Source organism: Dipodomys merriami, unplaced genomic scaffold (assembly GCF_024711535.1).
Source record: "Dipodomys merriami isolate MVZ:Mamm:240054 unplaced genomic scaffold, mDipMer1.0.p SCAF_66, whole genome shotgun sequence".
Lineage (NCBI taxonomy): Eukaryota > Metazoa > Chordata > Mammalia > Rodentia > Heteromyidae > Dipodomys > Dipodomys merriami.
In genome coordinates, this window is record NW_027206246.1 from 3,459,198 (window position 1) to 3,481,703 (window position 22,506).

Below are 22,506 nucleotides of genomic sequence, written 5' to 3' on the forward strand. Positions count from 1 at the left end.
GGATAAGGGTTTGGGTGACGTTTAGGGTGAAGGTGAGGTTAGGGTTAGCAGTAGGATTAGGGTGCGGTTTAGGTTTAGGGTTAAGGTTAGAGTTAGCTTGAGGGTGAGGATGTGGGTTAGGGTTAGGATTAGTGTTAGGGTAAGGTTTAGGCTGAGGCTGAGTTTGAAGGTGAGGGTGAGGGTTACTTTTAGGGTGAGGTGAGGGTGAGGGTGAGGGTTAGGGTTAGGGTGAGGTTTAGGCTGAGTTGTAAGATTAGGGTTATTGTGAGGGTTACATTTAGTGTGAGGGTTATGGTTAGGTTTAGGTTTAGGGTGAGGGTTAGGTTTACTGTGAGATTTTCGATTAGTGTTAGGGTTAGGGTTAGGTTTAGGCTGATGGTTAAGGGGAGCGTGAGGGTGAGGGTTAGGGTTAGGTTAATGGTGAGGTTTAAGATGAGGGTGAAGGTTAGGGTTAGTGTGAGGGTTAGTGTGAGGATAAGGGTTACAGTGAGGGTTAGGGTTAGGGTGACGGTTAGGGTTAGGTTGAGGGTTAGGGTTAGGGTTAGGGTTAGGCTTAGGGTGAGGGTGATGGTGAGAGTTAGGGTTAGGGTTAGGTTGAGGTTTAGGGTTAGTTTGAGGGTAAAGGTGAGGATGAGGGTAAGGTTTAGGGTGAGGATTAGGGTGAGGGTGAGGGTGAGGGTGAGGGTTAGGGTTAGGTTTACGGTTAGGGTGAGGTTTAGGTTTAGGGTTAAGGTTAGGGTTAGGGTAAGGGTTAGGTTTATGTTGAGGGTGAGGTTTAGAGTTAGGGTTAGAGTGAGGGTTAGTGTTAGCGTTGGGGTTAGGTTGAGAGTTAAGTTTAGGTTTAGGGTTAGGGTGGGCTTTAGGATTGAGATTAGGGATAGAGTTATTGTTAGCTTTAGAGTTAGGATGAGGGTTAGGGTTAGGGTTAGAGTTAGAGTGAGCTTGAGGGTGAGGGTTAGGGTTAGGATTAGTGTTAGGTTTAGGGTTAGGCTGAAGGTAAGTTTGAGTGTGGTGGTGAGGGTTATGGATAGGGTTAGGGTTAGGGTTAGGTTTAGGCTGAAGCTGAGGGTGAGGGTTAGTGTTAAATTTAGGGTGAGCGTTAGGGTGAGGATGAGGGTTCATTTTAGGGTTTGTGTTAGGGTGTGGGTGAGGGTGTGGTTGAGGGTTAGGGTGAGGGTGAGGGTGAGGGTTAGGGTTAGGATTAGGGTTAGGGTTAGGGTTAGGCTGAGGGTGAGGTTGATGCTGAGGTTTAGGTTATAGGTTAGGTTGAGGGTTAGGCTTAGGGTGAGGGTAAGGGTGAGGGCGAGGGTGGGGGTTATTGTAAGGTTTAGGTTGATGGTGAGGGTTAGGGTAAGGGTGAGGGATAGGTTTAGTGTGAGGGATAGGGTTAGGGTTAGAGTTAGCTTGATGGTGAGTATTAGGGTTAGGGTGAGGGTGAGGGTTAGGTTTAGGTTTACCGTTAGGGTGAGGTTTAGGTTTTGGGTTAAGGTGAGGGTTAGGATGTGGGTGAGGGTTAGGGTTAGGGTGAGGTTTAGGGTGACTGTGAGGCTTAGGGTGAGTGGTTGAGTTAGGGCTTTGTTTAGGGTGAGGGTTAGGGTTAATGTTCGTGTTAGGGTGGGGGTTAGGGTGAGGGGAATGGTTAGGGTTAGGGTGAGGGTTAGGATTAGAATGAAGGTTAGGTTTAGGGTTAGAGTGAAGGTAAAGTTTAGGGTGAGGTTTAGGGTGAGGGTGAGGTTTTGGGTTAGCGTTAGGGTTAGGTTGAGGGTTTGGATGAGGGTTAGGGTTAAGGTTACAGTAAGGGTTAGGGTAAGGGTGAGGGTTAGTTTTAGTGTGAGGGTTAGTTTTAGGGTTAGGTTTATTTTGAGGGTGAGGATTAGGGTTAGGGTTAGCCTGAGGGTTAGGGTTAGCGTTGGGGTTAGGTTGAGTGTTAGGTTTAGGTTTAGGGTTAGGGTGTGGTTTAGGATTAAGATTAGGGATAGGGTTATTGTTAGCTTTAAATTTAGGATGAGGGTTAGGGTTAGGGTTAGGGTTTGGGTGAGCTTGAGGGTGAGGGTTAGGGTTAGGATTAGTTTTAGGGTTAGGGTTAGGCTGAAGGTAAGTTTGAGTGTGGGGGTGAGGGTTACGGATAGGGTTAGGGTTAGGTTTAGGTTTAGGGTGAGGGTGAGGGTGAGGGTTAGTGTTAAGTTTAGGGTGGGGGTTAGGGTGAGGGGTATGGTGAGGGTTAGGATAAGAATGAGGGTTAGGGTTAGGGTTAGAGTGAGGGTAAAGTTTAGGGTGAGGTTTAGGGTGAGGGTGAGGTTTTGGGTTAGCGTTAGGTTTAGGTGGAGGGTTAGGATGAGGGTTAGGGTTAGAGTTAGGGTTAGAGTGAGGGTTAGAGTTAGGGTTTTGGTTAGGTTTAGGGTGAGGCTTAGGGTGAGGGTGACGGTTAGGGCGAGAGTAACGGTTTGGGTGATTTTTAGGGTGTGGGTGAGATTTAGGATTAGGGTTTGGGTTAGGGTGAGGGATAGGGTGATGGTTACAGTTAGTGTTAGTGTTAGTTTTAGGGTGAGAGTTAGGGTGAGGGTTAGGGTTAGTGTTAGCTTTACAGTTAGGGTGAGTGTTAGGGTTAGGGTGAGGATTAGGGTTAGGGTTACGTTTAGAGTAGGGTGAGGGTTAGGATGAGGGTTAGAGTTACGGTTATGTTTAGGGTGAGGTTGAGGATGAGGTTTTGGGTTAGCGTTAGGATTAAGTTGAGGGTTAGGATGAGGGTTAGGTTTAGGTTTATGGCTAGGGTGAGGGTGAGATTTCGGGTTTGGGTTAGGTTTATGGTGAGGGTTAAGGTGAGGGTGAGAGTTATGGTTTTGATTAGATTTGTGGTGAGTGTTAGGGTGAGGTGAAATTTAGGGTTCGTGTTAGGGTAAGGGTGAGGGGTATAGTGATGGTTACAGTTCGAGTTCGGGTTAGTTTTATGGTGAGGGTTAGGGTTAGTGTTAGGTTTACAGTTAGGGTGAGTGTCAGGGTTAGGTTGAGGGTTAGGGTTAGGGTTAGGATAGGGTGAGGGTAAGGGGTATGGTGAGGGTTAGGTTTAGGCTGAGGGTGAGGGTGAGGTTTAGGGTTAGGGTTAGGGTTACAATGTGTGTTAGGGTTAGCTTGGGGTTAGGATGAGGGGTAGGGTGAGGGGTAGGGTTAGGGTTAGTTTAAGGGTGAGTGTGAGGGTTAGGGTTAGGGTGAGGGTGAGGATTAGGGTTAGGGTTAGGGTTAGGGAGAAGGTTAGGGTGAGGGGGACTGTTAGGGATAGCGTTAGGGTGAGAGTAAGGGTGAGGGTTAGGTTTAGGGTTTGGATTAGGATGAGGGTGAGGGGTAGGGTGAGGGTAAGTGTTAGGGTGAATATTAGGGTGAGGGTGAGGGTTAGGGTTAGTATTATGGTTAGGGTGAGGGGTAGGGTGAGGGTTAGGTTTAGGGTAAGGTTTAGGGTTAGAGTTAGTGTGAGGTTTAGTGTGAGGGTTAGGGTTAGTGTTAGGGTTAGGTTTTGGGTGAGTGTTAGGTTTGGGGTAAGGGTTCCTGTTAGTGTTAGGGTTAGGGTAGGGCGAGGGTAAGATTTAGGGTTAGGGTTAGGTTTAGGTTAGGGTTAGGGATAGGATTAGCGTGAGGGTGAGGCTTAGGGTTAGAATTAATGTTAAGGTGAGGGTTAGGGTGAGTGTTATGGTTAATGTTAGGGTTATGGTTAGGGTGAAGGTAAGGGTTTGGCTGAGGTTTAATGTGAGGGTGAGGTTTACGTTTAGGGTGAGGTGAGGGTTAGGGTGAGGGTTAGGGTTAGGGTCAGTGTTATTGGGAGGGCTAGGGTGAAGTTGAGGGTTAGGGTTAAGGTTAGGGATAGGGTGTGGCTTAAGGTTATGGTTAGGGTTAGGGTGAGGGATAGGCTGAGGGGTAGGATTAGGGTTATTGTGAGGGTTACATTTAGTGTGAGGTTTAGGGTTAGGTGTAGGTTTATGGTGAGGGTTAGGTTTAGTGTGAGGTTTTCGGTTAGAGTTAGGGTTAGGGTTAGCTTTAGGCTGACAGTTAAGGTGAGCGTGAAGGTGAGGGTTAGGGCTAGGTTTAGGTTAAGGGTGAGGGTTCAGGTGAAGGTTAAGGTTAGCTTAGGGTGAGAGTTAGCACGAGGGTAAGGGTTAGGGTGAGGGTGAGGGTGATGGTGAGGTTTAGGGTTAGGGTGAGAGTTAGGGTTAGGTTTCGGGTTAGGGTTAGGCTTGGGGTGAGGGTGAGGGTGATGGTGAGGGTTAGAGTTAGGGTTAGGTTGAGGTGTAAGGTTAGTTTGAGGATAAAGGTGAGGGTGAGAGTAAGTTTTAGGGTGAGGATTAGGGTGAGGGTGAGGGATAGGTTTAGGGTTATGGTTATGGTAAGTGTTAGGGTAAGGGTGAGGGTTAGGTTTAGTGTGAGGGTTGGGGTTAGGGTTAGGTTAATGTTGAGGGTGAGGATTAGGGTTAGGATTAGCGTGAGGGTTAGGGTTAGCATTGGGGTTAGGGTGAGGGTAATGTTTAGGGTGAGTTTTAGGGTGAGGGTGAGGGTTAGGGTTAGGATTAGGGTTAGGGTTAGAGTTAGCGTTAGGTTGAGGCTGAGGGTTAGTGTTAGGATTAGGGTTAGGCTGAGAGTGAGGGTCAGGGTGAGGTTTAGGGTGAGGGTTAGGGTTAGGGTTAGGTTTATGGTGAGGGTTATGGTTATGGTTAGGGTTAATATGAGGGTTAGGGTGAGGGGTATGGTTAGGGTTAGGGTGAGGGTTATGTTTGGTGTGAGGGTTAGGGTTAGGTGAGGGTAAGTGTTAGGGTGAGGGTTAGCTTGAGGGTGAGATTTAGGGTTAGGGGGTGTGTTAAGGTGAGGGTTAGGGTGAGTTTTATGCTTAATGTTAGGTTGAGGGTTAGGGTGAGGGTTAGGGTTAGGGATAGGTTAGGATTAGGGTTAGGGTTAGGGTTAGGCTGAGGGTGTGGGTGAGGTTGAGGGTGACGGTTAGGGTTAGGGTTAAGGTTAGGGTGAGGATTAAGGTGAGGGTTAGGGTTAGGGTGATGGATAGGTTTAGGGTTAGGGCGAGGGTTATGGTTAGGATGATGTTTAGGGTGAGGGTGAGGATTAGTGTGAGGGTGAGCGTTTGGGTGAGGATGAGAGTTAGTGTATGGGTGAGGGTTAAGATTAGGGTGAGGGTTAGGGTGAAAACGAGGATTGTGGTGAGGGTTAGGATTAGGGTTAGTGTTAGGGTGGTTAGGATTAGGGTTAGTGTTAGGGTGAGGGTTAGGGTGAGGTGTCGGATTAGGGTTAGTGTGAGTGTTAGGCTTAGTTTTAGGGTTAGGCTTAGGTTTAGGTTCGGGTTAGGGTGAGGATAAGGGTTTGGGTGACGTTTAGGATGAAGGTGAGGGTTAGGATTAACATTAGGATTAGGGTGAGGTTTAGGTTTAGGTTTAAGGTTAGAGTTAGCTTGAGGGTGAGGGTGAGGGTTAGCATTAGGATTAGTGTTAGGGTTATGTTTAGGCTGAGGCTGAGGTTGAAGGTGAGGTTGAGGATTACTTTTAGTGTGAGGTGAGGGTGAGTTTGAGGGTTAGGGTTCGGGTGAGGTTTAGGCTGAGATGTAAGATTAGGGTTATTGTGAGGGTTACATTTAGTGTGAGGGTTAGGGTTAGGTTTAGGTTTAGGGTGAGGGTTAGGTTTACTGTGAGTGTTTCGGTTAGTGTTAGGGTTAGGGTTAGGTTTATGCTGACGGTAAAGGTGAGCGTGAGGGTGAATGTTAGGGTTAGGTTAATGGTGAGGGTTAAGATGAGGGTTAAGGTTAGGGTTAGGTTGAGGGTTAGTGTGAGGGTAAGGTTTACAGTGAGGGTTAGGGTTAGGGTGACGATTAGGGTGAGGGTTAGGTTTACGTTGAGGGTGAGGATTAGGGTTAGGTTTAGCGTGAGGGTTAGGGTTAGAGTTGGGTTTAGCTTGAGGATTAGGTTTAGGTTTAGGGTTAGGGTGAGGTTTAGGATTAAGATTAGTGATAGGGTTATTGTTAGCTTTAGAGTTAGGATGAGGGTTTCGGTTAGGGTTAGGGTGAGCTTGAGGGTGAGGGTTAGGGTTAGGATTAGTGTTAGGGTTAGGGTTAGGCTGAAGGTAAGTTTGAGTGTCGGGGTGAGGGTTACGGATAGGGTTAGGGTTAGGGTTAGGTTTAGGCTGAGGGTGAGGGTGAGGGTTAGTGTTAAGTTTAGGGTGAGGGTTAGGGTGAGGGTGAGGGTTAGGGTTAGGTTTTGTGTTAGGGTGAGGGTGAGGGTGTGGTTGAGGGTTAGGGTGAGGGTGAGGGTTAGGGTTAGGATTAGGGTTATGGTTAGGGTTAGGCTGAGGGTGAGGTTGATGGTGAGGTTGAGGTTAAGGGTTAGGTTGAGGGTTAGGCTTAGTGTGAGAGTAAGGCTTAGGTTGAGGGTGGGGGTTATTGTAAGGGTTAGGGTAATGGTGAGGATTAGGGTAAGGGTGAGGGATAGGTTTAGTGTGAGGGTTAGTGTTAGGGTTAGAGTTAGCTTGAGGGTGATTATTAGGGTTAGGGTGAGGGTGAGGGTTAGGTTTAGGTTTACGGTTAGGGTGGGGTTTAGGTTTAGGGTTAAGGTGAGGGTTAGGATGTGTGTGAGGGTTAGGGTTAGGGTGAGGTTTATTGTGACTGTGAGGCTTAGGGTGAGTGGTGTGTTAGGGCTTTGTTTAGGGTGAGGATTAGGGTTAGTGTTCGTGTTAGGGTGGGGGTTAGGGTGAGGGGAATGGTTAGGGTTAGGGTGAGTTTTAGGATTAGAATGAGGGGTAGGGTTAGGGTTAGAGTGAGGGTAAAGTTTAGGGTGATGTTTAGGGTGAGGGTGAGGTTTTGGGTTAGCGTTAGGGTTAGGTTGAAGGTTAGGGTTAGGGTTAGGGTGAGGGTTAGTGTAAGGGTGAGGGTTAGTTTTAGTGTGAGGGTTAGGGTTAGGGATAGGTTCATTTTGAGGGTGAGGATTAGGGTTAGGGTTAGCGTGAGGGTTAGGGTTAGCGTTGGGGTTAGTTTGAGGGTTAGGTTTAGGTTTAGGGTTAGGGTGAGGTTTAGGATTAAGATTAGGGATAGGGTTATTGTTAGCTTTAGATTTAGGATGAGGGTTAGGGTTAGGGTTATAGTTAGGGTGAGGTTTAGGTTTAGGGTTAAGGTAAGGGTTAGGGTTAGGGTAAGGTTTATGTTGATGGTGAGGTTTCAGGTTAGTGTTAGAGTGAGGGTTAGGGTTAGCGTTGGGGTTAGGTTGAGGTTTAGGTTTAGGTTTAGGGTTAGGGTGGGCTTTAGGATTCAGATTAGGGATAGGGTTATTGTTAGCTTTAGAGTAAGGATGAGGGTTAGGGTTAGGGTTAGAGTTAGGGTGAGCTTGAGGGTGAGGTTTAGGGTTAGGATTAGTGTTAGGGTTAGGGTTAGGCTGAAGGTAAATTTGAGTGTGGTGGTGAGGGTTACGGATAGGGTTAGGGTTAGGGTTAGGTTTAGGCTGAGGCTGAGGGTGAGGGTTAGTGTTAAGTTTAGGGTGAGGGTTAGGGTGAGGGTGAGGGTTAGGGTTAGGGTTTGTGTTAGGGTGAAGGTGAGGGTGTGGTTGAGGGTTAGGTTGAGGGTGAGGGTTAGGGTTAGGATTAGGGTTATGGTTAGGGTTAGGCTGAGGGTGAGGTTGATGCTGAGGTTTAGGTAACGGGTTAGGTTGAGGGTTAGGCTTAGTGTGAGGGTAAGGGTGAGGGTGAGGGTGGGGGTTAGTGTAAGGGTTAGGGTGATGGTGAGGGTTAGGGTAAGAGTGAGGGTAGGTTTAGTGTGAGGGATAGGGTTAGGGTTAGAGTTAGCTTGAGGGTGATTATTAGGGTTAGGGTGAGGGTGAGGGTTAGGTTTAGGTTTATGGTTAGGGTGAGGTTTAGGTTTAGGGTTAAGGTGAGGATTAGGATGTGGGTGAGGGTTAGTGTTAGGGTAAGGTTTACGGTTACATTGAGGCTTAGGGTCAGTGGTTGGGTTAGGGTTATGGTTAGGGTGAGGGTTAGGGTTAGTGTTCGTGTTACGGTGGGGAATAGGGTGAGGGGTATGGTTAGGGTTAGGGTGAGGGTTAGGATTAGAATGAGGGTTAGGGTTAGGGTTAGAGTGAGGGTAAAGGTTAGGGTGAGGTTTAGGGTGAGGGTGAGGTTTTGGGTTAGCGGTAAGGTTAGGTTGAGGGATTGGATGAGGGTTAGGGTTATGCTTAGGGTGAGGGTGAGGGTTAGGGTTTTGTTTAGGTTTAGCGTGAGGGTTAGGGTGAGGGTGATGGTTAGGGCGAGGGTAACGGTTTGGGTGATTTTTAGGTTGAGGGTGAGATTTAGGGTTAGGCTTGGGGCTGGGGTGAGGGGTAGGGTGATTGTTACGGTTAGGGTTAGGTTTAGTTTTAGGGTGAGAGTTAGGGTGAGTGTTAAGTTTACTTTTACATTTACAGTTAGGGTGAGTGTTAGGTTTAGGGTGAGGGTTAGGGTTAGGTTTAGGGTAGGGTGAGGGTTAGGATGAGGATTAGGGTTAGGGTTATGATTAGGGTAAGGGTGAGAATGAGGTTTTGTTTAGCTTTAGGGTTAGGTTGAGGGTTAGAATGAAAATTGGGTTTAGGGTTATGGTTAGGGTCAGGGTAAGATTTAGGGTTTGGGTTAGGTTTATGGTGAGGGTTAAGGTGACGGTGAGGGTTAGGGTTTGGTTAGGTTTAGGTTGAGTGTTAGGGTGAGGGTGAAATTTAGGGTGAGGGTTAGGGTTAGGGTGAGGGGTAGGGTGATGGTTACAGTTCAGGTTTGGGTTAGTTTTAGGGTGAGGGTTAAGGTGAGGGTTAGGGTCAGTGTTAGGTTTACAGTTAGGGTGAGTGTTAGGGTTATGGTTAGGGTTAGGGTTAGAGTAGGGTGAGGGTAAGGGGTAGGTTGAGGGTTAGGGTTAGGCTGAGGGTGAGGGTGAGGGTTAGGGTTAGGGTTAGGGTTACGATGAGTGTTAGCGTTAGGGTTAGCGTTAGGATGAGGGGTAAGGTGAGGGGTAGGGTTAGGGTTAGTGTGAAGATGAGGGTGAAGGTTAGGTTTAGGGTGAGGGTGAGGGTTAAGGTTAGGGTTAGGGTTAGGGAGAGGGTTAGGGTGAGCGTTAGGGATAGTGTTAGGGTGAGGGTAAGGGTGAGGGTTAGGTTTGGGGTTAGGATTAGGATGAGGGTGAGGGTTAGGGTGAGGGTAAGTGTTAGGGTGAATATTAGGGTGAAGGTGAGGGTTAGGGTTAGGATTAGGGTTAGGATGAGGGGTAGGGTGAGGGTTATGTTTAGGGTAAAGTTTAGGGTTAGAGTTAGTGTGAGGTTTAGTGTGAGGTTTAGGGTTAGTGTTAGGGTTAGGATTTGGGTGAGTGTTTGGTTTAGGGTGAGCGTTCGGGTTAGTGTTAGGGTAACGTTAGGGTGAGGGTAAGATTTAGGATGACGGTTAGGGTGTGGGAAAGGTTTAGGGTGAGGCTTAGCTTGAGGGTGAGGGTTAGGGTTACGGTCAGTGTTAAGGTGAGGGTTAGGGTGAGTGTTATGTTTAATGTTAGGTTTAGGGTTAGGGTGAGGGTTAGGGTGACGTAAGGGTTTGGGTGAGGTTTAGGGTGAGGGTGAGGGTTACGTTTAGGGTGAGGTGAGGGTTAGTATGAGAGTTAGGTTTAGGGTCAGTGTTATTGTGAGGGCTAGGGTGAGGGTGAGGGTTAGGGTTAGGGTTAGTGATAGGGTATGGCTTAAGTTTACGGTTAGGGTTAGGGTGAGGGGTAGGCCTAGGTGTATGATTAGGGTTATTGTGAGGGTTACATTTAGTGTGAGGGTTAGTGTTAGGTGTAGGTTTAGAGAGAGTGTTAGGTTTTGGGTGAGGTTTTCCGTTAGTGTTAGGGTTAGGGTTAGGTTTAGGCTGACGGTTAAGGTGAGCGTGAGGGCGAGGGTTAGGGTTTGGGTTAGGTTAACGGTGAGGTTCAGGTGAAGGTTAAGGTTAGGTTAAGGTGAGAGTTAGTATGAGGGTAAGTGTTATGGTCAGGGTTAGGTTTAGGTGAAGGTTAGGGTTAGGGTGAGGGTTAGGGTTAGATATCAGGGTTGGGTTAGGCTGAGGGTGAGGGTTAGGTTGAGGCTGAGGGTCAGGGCTAGGATTAGGGTTAGGCTGAAACTGAGGGTGAGGTTTAGGGTGAGGGTTAAGGTTAGGGTAAGGTTTAGGGTGAGGGTTGGTGTAAGGGTTAGGTTTATGATGAGGATTTGGGTGAGGGGTATGATTAGGGTTAGTGTGAGGGTTATGTTTAGTGTGAGGGTTAGGGTTAGGTGAGGGTAAGGCTTAGGATGAGGGTTAGCGTGAGGGGGAGGTTTAGGGTTAGGGTGAGGGTTAAGGTGACGGTTAGGGTGAGTGTTATGGTTAATGTTAGGGTTAGGGTTAGGGTCAGGGTTAGGTTAGGGTTAGGTTTAGGGTAGGATTAGGGTTAGGGTTATGGTTAGGCTGAGGTTGTGGGTGAGGTTGAGGGTGAGGGTTAGGGTTAGGTTTAGGGTTAGAGTGAGGGTTTGGTGAGGGTTAGGTTTAGGGTGAGCGATAGCGTGAGGGTGAGGTTTAGGGTTAGGGTTAGGGTTACGGTGAGGTTTAGGTTTAGGATTAGGGATAAGGTTATTATTAGCTTTAGAGTTAGGCTGAATGTTAGGGTTAGGGTTAGGTTTAGGATGAGCCTGAGGGTGAGGGTTAAGGTTAAGATTAGTGTTAGGTTTAGGGTTAGGCTGAAGGAAAGGGTGAGTGTGGGTTTGAGGGTTACAGATAGGGTTAGGGTTTGGTTTAGGGTTTGGGTTAGGTTTAGTGTGAGTGTTAGGATTAGAGTTAGGGTTAGACTGGGGTAAGGGTTAGGTTGAGGGTTAGGGTGAGGGTACGGGTTAGGCTTAGGGTTGGGTGGGGGTTAGGGTTAGTGTGAGGGTTAGGGTTAGGCTTAGTATTAGGGTTAGGGTGAGGATAAGGATTAGGGTTAGGGATAGTGTGTAGGTTAGGGTTAAGTATAGGGTGAGAGTGATGTTGAGGGTGAGGGTGAGGTTTAGGTTTAGAGTTAGAGTTAGGGTTGGGTTGAGGCAGAGGGTAATGATTAGGATTAGGGTTAGGCTGATGGTGAGGGTGACAGTGAGGGTTAGGGTTAGGGTTAGTGTGAGGGTGAGGGTGAGAGTGATGGTGAGGGTGAGGGTTATGGTTAGGATCAGGGTTAGGGCGAGGATTAGGGTGAGCATGAGGGTTAGGGTGAAGGTTTGGGTTAGGTTTAGGATTAGGTTTAGGGTGAGGGTTATGGTTAGGATGATGTTTAGGGTAAGGTTGAGGATTATTGTGAGGTTGAGTTTTCGGGTGAGGTTGAGATTTAGAGTCTGGGTGAGGGTTAGGATTGGATGAAGGTTAGGGTGACAATGAGGGTTGGGGTGAGGGTGAGGATTAGGGTTAGTGTTAGGGTTAGGGTGAGGGGTAAGGTGATGATTCCAGTTAGGGTTAGGGTTAGTTTTAGGATGAGGGTTAGGGTGACGGTTAGGGTTAGTTTTTGGATTACAGTTAGGGTGAGTGTTAGGGTTAGGGTGAGGGTTACTGTGAGGGTAAGGGTTAGGGTGAGGGTTAGGGTTAGGGTTAGGGTTAGGGTTAGGGTGAGGTTTAGGGTTAGGGTTAGGGTTAGGCTTAGGGTGAGGGTGATGGTGAGGGTTAGAGTTAGGGTTAGGTTGAGGTTTAGGGTTAGTTTGAGTGTAAAGGTGAGGGTGAGAGTGAGGGTAAGGTTTAGGGTGAGGCTTAAGGTGAGGGTTACAGTGAGAGTTAGCGTTGAGGGTTAGGTTTAGTGTGAGGGTTATGTTCATGTTGAGGGTGAGGATTAGTGTTAGGTTTAGCATGAAGGTTAGGGTTAGCTTTTGGGTTATTGTGAGGGGAATGTTTAGGGTGAGGTTTAGGGTGAGGGTGAGGTTTATGGTTAGTGTTAGGGTTACACTTATGGATAGGTTGAGGCTGAGAGTTAGGTTTAAGATTAGGGTTAATCTGAGGGTGAGAGTGAGGGTGAGGGTGAGGTTTAGGGTGAGGCTTAAGGTTAGGGTTAGTTTTAGGGTGAGGGTTGGAGTTAGGGTTAGGGTTAGGATGAGTGTTAGGGTGAGGGTTATTGTTAGGGTTAGGGTGAGGGTTATGTTTAGTGTGAGGGTTAGGGTGAGGGTAAGGATTAGATGAGGGTTAGCGTGAGGGTGAGGGTTAGCGTTAGGGTTAGTGTTAAGGTGAGGGTTAGGGTGAGTGTTATGGTTAATATTTGGGTTAAGGTGAGGTTTAGGGTAGGATTAAGGTTAGGGTTATGGTTAGGCTAGGGGTGAGGGTAAGGTTGAGGGTGAGGGTTAGGGTTAGGTTTAGGGTTAGGGTGAGGTTGAGGGTTATGTTTAGGGTAAGGGTTAGGGTTTGGGTTAGGGAGAAGATTAGGGTGAGCGCGAACTTTAGGGTGAGGGTTAGGGTTAGGGTGAGGGATAGGTTCACGGGTAGGGTGAGGATTATAGTTAGGATGATGTTTAGGGTGAGGGTGAGGATTAGTGTGAGGGTGAGGGTGAGGGTGAGGATGACATTAGTGTGTGGTTGATGTTTAGGATTAGGGAGAGGGTTAGGGTGAAAATGAGAGTTGGGGTGAGGGTGAGGATTAGGGTTTGTGTTAGGGTGATGGTTATGGTTATGGTTAGTGTTAGGGTGAGGATTAGGGTGAGGTGTAGGATTAGGGTGAGGGTGAGGGTTAGGATTAGTGTGAGGGTGAGGGTTAGGTTTAGGGTTCGGTTTAGGTTGAAGTTAAGGGTTTGGGTGAGGGTGAGGGTTAGGATTAGCGTTAGAATTAGGGTGGGGTTTTGGTTTAGGGTTAAGGTTAGAGTTAACTTGAGGGTGAGGGTGAGAGTTAGGGTTAGGATTAGTGTTAGGGATAGGTTTAGGATGAGGGTGAGGGGGAGGGTGGGGTTTATGGTTAGGGTGAGTGTGAGGGTTACGTTTACGGTGAGGTGATGTTTAGGGGGAGGGTTAGGATTAAGGTCAGTGTTAAGGTGTGGGCTAGGGTGAGGGTGAGGGTTAGGGTTAGTGTTAGGGATAGGGTGAGGCTTAAGTTTAGGGTTAGGGTTAGGATGATGGTTAGGCTGAGGGGTAGGATTAGGGTTATTGTGAGGGTTACATTTAGTGTGAGGGTTAGGGTTAGGGTTAGGTTTAGGGTGAGGGTTATGTTTAGTGTGAGGGTTTCAATTAGTGTGAGTGTTAGGGTTAGGTTTAGGCTGAGGGTTAAGGGGAGCGTGAGGGTGAGGGTTAGGGTTAGGGTTAGGTTAAGGGTGAGGGTTGAGCTGAGTTTTAAGGTTAGGGTTAAGGTGAGTGTTACTGTAAGGTTAAGGGTTACGGTGAGGGTTAGGGTTAGGGTGAGGGTTAGGGTTAGGGTGAGGGTTAAGGTTAGGGTAGGTTTAGGCTTCGGGTGAGGGTGATGGTGAGGGTTAGGGTTAGGGTTAGGTTGAGGTTTAGGGTTAGGTTGAGGGTAAAGGTGAGGGTGATGGTAAGGTTTAGTGTGAGGATTAGGGTGAGGGTGAGGGTTAGCATTAGGGTTAGGTTTACGGTAAGGTTTAGGGTAAGGGTGAGGGTTAGGTTTAGTGTGAGGGTTTGGTTTATGTTGAGGGTGAGGATTAGGGTTAGGGTTAGCTTTAGGGTTAGGGTTAGCATTGGTGTTAGGGTGAGGGTAATGTTTAGGGTGAGGGTGAGGGTTAGGGTTAGGATTAGTGTTAGGTTTAGGTATAGGCTGAGGGTGAGGATGAGGGTGAGGGTTACGATTAGGGGGAGGGTGAGCTTTATGTTTAGGGTTAATAGAGGGTTATGGTGAGGGTTAGGGTTAGGGTCAGTGTTAGTGTGAGGACTAGGGTAAGGGTGAGTGTTAGTGTTAGGGTTAGGGATAGGGTGAGGCTTAAGTTTACGGTTAGGGTTAGCATTAGGTTTAGCCTGAGGTGTAGGATTAGTGTTATTTTGAGGGGTATATTTAGTGTGAGGTTTAGGGTTAGGTTTAGGTTTAGGGTGAGGGTTAGGTTTAGTGTGAGGGTTTCGATTAGTGTTAGGGTTAGGGTTAGGTTTAGGCTGATGGTTAAGGTGAGCATGAGGGTGAGGCTTAGGGTTAGGGTTAGGTTAAGGTTTAGGGTTAAGGTGAGGGTTAAAGTTAGGGTTAGGGTGAGAGTTAGTGTGAGGGTAAGGGTTTTGGTCAAGGTTAGGGTTAGTGTGAGTGTTAGGGTTAGGGTGAGGGTTAGGGTTAGGTTTAGGGTGAGGGTTAGTCTTAGGGTGATGGTGATGGTGATGGTGAGGTTTAGGGTTAGGTTGAGGTTTAGGGTTAGGGTTAGGGTGAGGGTGAGGGTTAGGCTAAGCGGTAGGGTTAGGGTTAGTGTGAGGGTGAGGGTTAGGTTGAGTTTTAGGATTAGGGTTAACATGAGGGTTAGGGTTAGCATAGGGGTAAGGGTGAGGGTAATGTTTAGGGTGACGTTTAGAGTAGAGGTGAGGGTGAGGGTTAGGGTTAGTGTTAGAGTTAGGGTCAGGTTGAGGCTGAGGGTTATGGTTAGGATTAGGTTTAGGCTAAGGGTGAGGGTGAGGGTGAGGGTTAGGGTTAGGTTTAGGGTTAGGTTTAGAGTGAGGTTTGGGGGCAGGGTTAGGGTTAGGATGACGGTTAGGGTGAGGAGTATGGTTAGAGTTAGAGTGAGGGTTATGTTTAGTTTGAGGGTTAGGGTTAGGGTGCGGGTAAGTGTTAGGGTGATGGTTAGCATGAGGATTAGTGTTAGGTTAGGGTTAGTGTTAAAGTGAGGGTTAGGGTGAGTGTTATGGTTAAAGTTAGTGTTAGGGTTAGGGTGAGGGTTAAGGTTAGGGTTAGGTTTAGGTTAGGATTAGGGTTAGGGTTATTGTTAGGCTGAGAGTGAGGGTGAGATTGAGGGTTAGGGTTAAGGTTAGGGTTAGGGTGAGGGTGAGGTTGAGGGTTATGGTTAGGGTAAGGGTTAGGGAGAGGATTAGGGTGAGCGTGAGGGTTAGGGTGAGTGTTAGTTTAGTGTGAGGGATAGGTTTAGGGTTAAGGTGAGGGTTATGGTTAAAGTTAGTGTTAGGGTTATGGTGAGGGTTAAGGTTAGGGTTAGGTTTAGGTTAGGATTAGGGTTAGGGTTATTGTTAGGCTGAGAGTGAGGGTGAGATTGAGGGTTAGGGTTAAGGTTAGGGTTAGGGTGAGGGTGAGGTTGAGGGTTATGGTTAGGGTAAGGGTTAGGGAGAGGATTAGGGTGAGCGTGAGGGTTAGGGTGAGTGTTAGTTTAGTGTGAGGGATAGGTTTAGGGTTAGGGTGAGGGTTATGGTTAGGATGATGTTTAGAGGGAGGGTGAGGATTAGTATGAGGGTGAGGGTGAGGGTGGGTAAGAGAGTTAGTGTGTGAGTGAGGTTTAGTTTTGGATGAGGGTTAGGGTGACAATGAGGGTTGGGGTGAGGGTGAGGATTAGGGTTAGTGTTAGGGTGATGGTTAGGGTTAGGGTAAGGGTTAGGGTGAGGGTTAGATTGAGGTGTAGGATTAGGGTTAGGGTGAGGGTTAGGATTAGTGTGAGGGTTAGGGTTAGGTTTAGTGTTCGGGTTAAAGTGAGGGTGAGGGTTAGGGTTAGCCTTAGGATTAGGATGAGGTTTTGGCTTAGGGTTAAGTTTAGAGTTAGCTTGAAGTTGAGGGTGAGGGTTAGGCTTAAGATTAGTGTTAGGGGTAGGTTTAGGCTGAAGGTGAGGGTGAGTGTGACGGTTACGGCTAGGGTGAGGGTTATGTTTAGGGTGAGGTGAGGGTTAGGGTGAGGGTTGGGGTTAGGGTCAGTGTTAGGGTGAAGGCTAGGGTGAAGGTGAGGGTGAGGGTTAGGGTTAGGGTTAGGGTTAGGGATAGGGTGAGGCTTAAGGTTATGGTTAGGGTTAGGGTGAGGGTTAGGCTGAGGGGTAGGATTAGGGCTATTGTGACGGTTATTTTTAGTGTGAGGGTTAGGGTTAGGTTTAAGTTTAGGGTGAGGGCTAGGGTGAGGGTGAGGGTTAGTTTTAGGGTGAGGGTGATGGTTAGGTTTAGGATTAGGGTTAGGTTGAGTTTTAGGTTTAGGGTTAGGGTTAGTGTGAGGGTTAGGCTAAGGGGTAGGGTTAGGGTTAGCGTGAGGGTTAGTTTTAGTGTGAGGGTTAGGGTTAGGGTTAGTGTGAGGTTAGGTTTAGTGTGAGGGATAGGGTTAGGGTTAGGTTTTTTTTGAGGGTGCGGATTAGGTTTAGGGTTATCGTGAGGGTTAGGGTAAGAATTGGGTTTAGGTTGAGAGTAATGTTTAGGGTGAGGTTTAGGGTGAGGGTTAGGTTTGGGGTCAGCGTTAGGTTTAGGTTGAGGGGTAGGATGAGTGTTAGAGTTAGGGTTATGATTAGGGTGGATGTGAAGCTTAGGGTTTGTCTTAGGATTAGTGTGATGGTTAGGGTGAAGGTGATTTTTATGGTGAGGGTAAGGTTTAGGGTGAGTGTGAGTGTTATGGTTTGGGATAGAATTAGGGTGAGGGTTAGTGTGAAGGTAAAGCTTATGGCGAGGGTAAGGGATAGGGTGAGTGTTAGGGTTAGGGTGAGATTTAGGGTTAGGGTTAGGTTTAGGGTGAAGGGTAGTGTGATGGTTACGGTTAGGGTTAGGGTTAGTTTTAGGGTGAGGGTTAGAGTGAGGATTAGGGTTAGTGTTAGGTTTAGATTTAGGGTTAGGGTGAGGGTAAGGGTTAGGGTTAGGGTTGGGTGAGGGTAAGGGGTAGGGTGAGGGTTAGGGTTAGGGTTAGGCTGAGGGTGAGGGTGAGGGTTAGGGTTAGGGCGAGGCTGAGGTTGAGGGATAGGGTTAGGTTGCGGGTGAGTGTTAGGTTAGGCTTACGGTTAGGGAAAGGGTTAGGGGGAGGGGGAGTGTTAGGGTGATGATAAATGTTAGGGTGAGTGTTAGGGTGAGGGTGAGGGTTAGGGTTAGGATTAGTGGTAGGGTGAGGGGTAGGGTGAGGGTTACGTTTAGGGTTAGGTTTACTGTTAGTTTTAGGGTGAGGTTTAGGGTAAAGTTTAGGGTTAATGTTAGGGTTAGGGTTTGGGTAAGTGTTAGGTTTAGGGTGAGGGTTCAGGTTAGTGTTAGGGTTAGGGCAGTGTGAGGGTAAGGTTTAGGGTGAGGGTTTGGTTGAGGTTGAGAGTGAGGGTGAGGGTTAGGGTTAGGATGAGGGTTAGGATTAGGGTTAGGTTTATGTTGAGGGTTAGGGTCAGGGGTAGTTTAAGGTTTAATATGAGGGTTAGACTTAGTGTGAGGGTTAGGGTTAGGGTTAGAATTAAGGTGAGGGTGAGTGTTAGGGTGAGGATGAGGTTTAGGTTTGGGGTTAGTGTGAGGTTTAGGGTTAGGTTTTGGTTATAGTGAGGGTGAGTGTTAGGGTTAGGATGAGGGTTAGGGTTAGGGTTAGGGTGAGGTTGAGGGTTAGGGATAGGGTTATGGTTATGGTTAGGGTGAGGTTTAGGCTTAGTGTTAGGTTTAGGGTGAGGGTGAGTGTTAGGGTTAGTGTGAGGGTGAGCATTAGGGTTAGGTTTATGGTTAGTGTGAGGGTAAGGTTTAGTGTGAGTGTTAGGGTGAGGTTGAGGGTTTGGGTGAGGTTGAGGGTTAGGTTTGGGGTTAGGATGAAGGTGAGGGTTAGGTTTAGGGTTAGGGTTACAGTGAGTGTGAGGTTGAGGTTTAGGGTTAGGTTTAGGGTGAGGGTGAGGGTGAGGGTTAGGCTTAGGGTTAGGGTGAGGGTGAGGGTGAGGTGAGGGTTAGGGTGAAGCTTTGGGTTAGGCTTAGGGTGAGGGTGAGGTTTAGGTTTAGGGTTAGGGTTAAGGTAGGGTTAGAATTAGGTTGAGGGTTAGGGTTAAGTTGAGGGTGAGGTTTTCAGTGAGGGTTAAGGTGTGGGTGAGTCTTAGGGTTAGGGTGAGCTTTAGTGTGATGGTGAGGATTAGGGTGAGGGTGTGGGTTATGGTTCGTTTTAGTGTGAGGGTTAGGGTGAGGGGTATGGTTAGGGTTATGGATAGGCTGAGCGTGGGGTTTAGGGTGAGGGTGAGGATGAGGGTTTAGGTTAGGTAAATGTTATGGTTAGATATAGGGTGAGGATTAGGGTGACGGTGAGGGTTAGGGTGAGGGTTTGGGTGAGGGTGAGGGTTAGGGTTAGGGTAAGGGTTAGGGTTAGGTTTCGAGTGAGCATTAGAGTGAGGGTGAAGGTTAGGATGAGGGTAGGTTTAGTGTTAGGGTTAGGTTTTGGGTGAGTGTTAGGGTTAGGGTTACGGTTATGCTTAGGGTTAGGGTGAAGGTTAGGGTGAGCGTTAGGTTTAGTGTTAGGGTTAGGTTTTGGGTGAGCGTTAGGTTTAGGTGTGAGGGTTAGGGTTAGGGTTATGGTTAGGGTACAGTGATGTTAAGGTTTAGGGTGTGGGTAAGGGTTAGGCTGAGGGTGAGGGTGAGGGTGAGTGTTAGGGTTAGGTTTAGGTTTAGGGTAAGTGTCAGGGTTAGGGTTAAGGTTAGGATGAGGGTTAGGGTGAGGGGTAGAGTTAGGTTTAGGATTAGGGTGAGGGTGAGGGTGAGAGGTAGTGTTAGGGTGAGGGTTAGGGTTAGGGTGATGGTTAGCGTGAGGGGTAGGTTTAGGGTTAGCGTGTGGGTTAGGTTTAGTGTGAGGGTTAGGTTTAGGGATAGAATTATAGTTATGGTTAGTATGAGGGTTAGTGTTAGGGTGAGGGTTAGGGTTAGGCTAATGTTTAGGGTGAGGTTTAGGGTGAGGGTGAGGGTTAGGGTTAGGGTTATTGTTAGGATGAGGGTGAGGTTTAGGGTTAGTTTTAGGGTGAGAGTGAGGGTGAGGGTTAGGCTTAGGATTAGTGTTAGGTTTAGGGTTAGGGTTAGGTTTAGGGTGAAGGTTAGGGTGAGGGTTAAGTTTAGGGGGTGGGTAAGGGTTAGGCTGAGGGTGAGAGTGAGGGTGAGTGTTAGGGTTAGGTTTAGGGTTAGGGTGAGTGTCAGGGTTAGAGTTAGGGTTAGGATGAGGGGTAGGGTTAGGTTTAGGATGACGGTGAGGGTGAGGGTGAGAGTTCAGGTTATGGTGAGGGTTAGGGTTAACATGATGGTTAGTGTGAGAGGTAGGGTTAGGGTTAGGGTGAGGGTTAGGGTTAGTGTGATGGTTAGGTTTAGGGATAAGATTAGGGTTAGGGTTAGTGTGAGGGTTAGTGTTAGGATTAGGGTTAGGGTGAGGGTAATGTTTAGGGTTAGGTTTAGGGTGAGGGTCAGGGTTAAGATTAGGGTTAGGATTTGGTTGAGGCTGAGGGTTAGGGTTAGGAAAAGAGTTAGGATGAGGGTGAGGTTTAGGGTTAGGGTAAGGTTTAGGGTGAGATTTGGAGTTAGGGTTAGGGATAGGATGATGTTGAGGGTGAGCGGTATGTTTAGGGTTAAGGTGAGGGTTATGTTTAGTGTTTGTGTTATTGTTAGGGTGAGGGTTAGTGTGAGGGTGAGTGTTAGGGTTAGGGATAGTGTTAAGGTGAGGGTTAGGGTGAGTGTTATGGTTAATGTTAGGGTTAGGGTGAGGGTAAGGTTTAGGGTTAGGGTAGGATTAGGGTTAGGGTTATGGTTAGGCTGAGGGTGAGGGTGAGGTTCAGGGTGAGGGTTAGGGTTAGGGTTAGGGAGAGGATTAGGGTGAGCTTGAGGGTTAGGGTGAGGGTTAGGTTTAGGTTGAGGGCTAGGTTTAGGGTTAGGGTGAGGGTTATGGTTAGGATGATGTTTAGGGTGAGGGTGAGGCTTAGTGTGAGGGTGAGGGTTCAGGTGAGGATAAGAGTTAGTGTGTGGGTGAGGGTTAGGATTAGGGTGAGGGTTGGGTGATAATGAGTTCTGGGGTGAGGGTGAGGATTACAGTTAGTGTTAAGGTGATGGTTAATGTTAGGGTTCGTGTTAGGGTGAGGGTTAGGGTGAGGTGTAGGATTAGGGTGAGGGTGAGGGTTAGGATTAGTGTGAGGTTTAGGGTTAGGTTTAGGCTTCGGGTTACTGTGAGGTTAAGGGTTTGGGTGAGTTTTAGGGTGAGGGTGAGGGTTAGGGTTAGCGTTAGTATTATGGTGAGGTTTAGGTTTAGGGTTAAGTTTAGAGTTAGCTTGAGGGTGAGGGTGAGGGTTAGGGTTAGGATTAGTGTTAGTGTTAGGTTTAGGCTGAGGGTGAGTGTGAGAGTGAGGTTGAGGGTTACGGTTAGGGTGAGGGTGAGGGTTACGGTTAGGGTGAGGTGAGGGTTAGGGTAAGGGTTCGGGTTAGGGTCACTGTTAAGGTGAGGGCTAGGGTGAGGGTGAGGGTTAGGGTTAGGTTTAGGGATAGGGTGAGGCTTAAGGTTATGTTTAGGGTTAGGGTGAGGGTTAGGCTGAGGGGTAGGATTAGGGTTATTGTGAGGATTACATTTAGTGTGAGGCTTAGGGTTAGGGTGATGGTTAGGTTTAGTGTGAGGTTTTCGATTAGTGTTAGGGTTAGGCTTAGGGTTAGGCTGACTGTTAAGGTTAAGCGTGAGGGGAAGGTTAGGGTTAGGTTAAGGGTGAGGTTTAAGGTGAGGGTTAAGGATAGGTTAGGGTGAGGGTTAGTGTGATGTAAAGGGTTATGATGAAGGTTCGGGTAGGGTGAGGGTTAGGGTTAGGGTGAGGGTTAGGGTTAGGGTTAGGGTTAGGGTTATGCTAAGTGTGGGGGTGATGGTGAGGGTTAGGGTTAGTGTAATGTTGAGGTTTATGTTTTGTTTGAGGGTAAGGGTTAGGGTGAGGGTTAGGTTTAGGCTTACAGTTAGGGTGATGTTTAGGTTTAGGGTTAAGGTGATGGTTACAATGTGGGTGAGGGTTAGGTTTAGGTTGAGGTTTAGGGTGTCTGTGAGGGTTAGAGTGAGTGATTCTGTTAGGGTTATGGTTAGGGTGAGGAGTAGGTTAGTGTTCGTGTTAGGGTGAGGGTTAGGGTGAGGGGTATGTTTAGGGTTAGGGTGAGGGTTAGGATTAGTGTGAGGGTTAGGGTTAGGGTTAGGGTGAGGGTGCGGTTTTGGGTTAGCGTTAGGGTTAGGTTGAGGGTTAGGGTTAGGGTTAGGGTGAGGGTGAGGGTAAGGATTACTGTTTGTTTTAGGTTTATGGTGAGGGTTAGGTTAGGGTGAGGGTGATGGTTAGAGCGAGGTTAACGCTTAGGGTGAGTGTTAGGGTGAGGGTGAGATTTAGGGTTAGTGTTAGGGTTAGAATGAAGTGTAGGGTGATGGTTACAATTAGGGTTAGGGTTAGTTTTAATGTGAGGGTTAAGGTGAGGTTTAGGGTTAGTGTTAGGTTTACAGTTAGGGTGTTCATTAGGGTTAGGGTGAGGGTTACCGTTAGGGTTAGGTTTAGGGTAGGGTGAGGGTAAGGAGTACGGTGAGGCTTAAAGTTAGGCTGAGGGTGAGGGTTAGGGTTAGGATTAGGGTTAGGGTTATGTTGAGTTTTAGGGTTAGGTTTAGGGGTAGGATGAGAGTAAGGGTGACGAGTAGGGTTAGGGTTAGGGTGAGGGTGAGGGTGAGGGTTATGATTAGGGTGAGGGTGAGGATTAGGTTGAGGGTAAGTGTTAGGGTGAGTATTAGGGTGAGGGTGAGGGTTAGGGTTAGGATTAGGGTTAGGGTGAGGGGTAGGGTGAGGGTTATGTTTAAGGTTAGGTTTAGGTTTAGGGTTAGGGTGAGCATTACGGTGAGGGTGAGGGTTAGTGTTAGTGTTAGCCTTTGGGTGAGTGTTAGGATTAGGGTGAGGGTGAGGGTTAGTGTTAGGTTTAGGGTAGGGTTAGGATAAGATTTAGGGTGAGGGTTAGGGTTAGGTTGAGGTTGACGGTGAGGATTAGGATTAGGTTTAGGGTGAGGGTGAGGAGTAGGGTGAGGGGTAGGTTTATGGTTACGGTGAGGGTTCGGGTGAAGGTGAGGCTTCGGCTGAGGGTTAGGTTTAGGATGAGCTTTAGGATTGGGGTAAGGTTTAGGATGTGGGTTAGGATGATGGGTAGGGTAAGGGTTGGTGTGAGGGTTAGGGTTAGTGTGAGGGTTAGGATTAGGTTTAGGGTTAGGGTGAGGTTGAGTGTTAGGGTGAGGATTAGGGTTAGGTTTAGGGTTAGGGTTAGGGTGAGGGTTAGGGTGAAGGTTAGGGTTAGGATGATATTTAGGGTGAGGGTGATGATTAGTGTGAGGGTGAGGGTTGGCATGATGATGAGAGTTAGTGTGTGAGTGAGAGTTAGGATTAGCGTGAGGGTTAGGGTGACAGTGAGGGTTGGGGTGAGGGTGAGGATTAGGGTTATTGTTAGGGTTATGTTTAGGGTTAGGGTCAGTGTTAAGGTGAGGGTTAGGGTGAGGCGTAGGATTAGGGTTAGGGTTAGTGTTAGGATTAGTGTGAGGGTTAGGCTTAGGTTTAGGGTTCGGGTTAGGGTGAGGGTTAGGTTTCTGGTGAGGTTTAGGTTGAGGATGAGGGTTAGGGTTAGCGTTAGGATTAGGGTGAGTTTTAGGTTTGGGGTTAAGGTTAGAGTTAGCTTGAGGATGT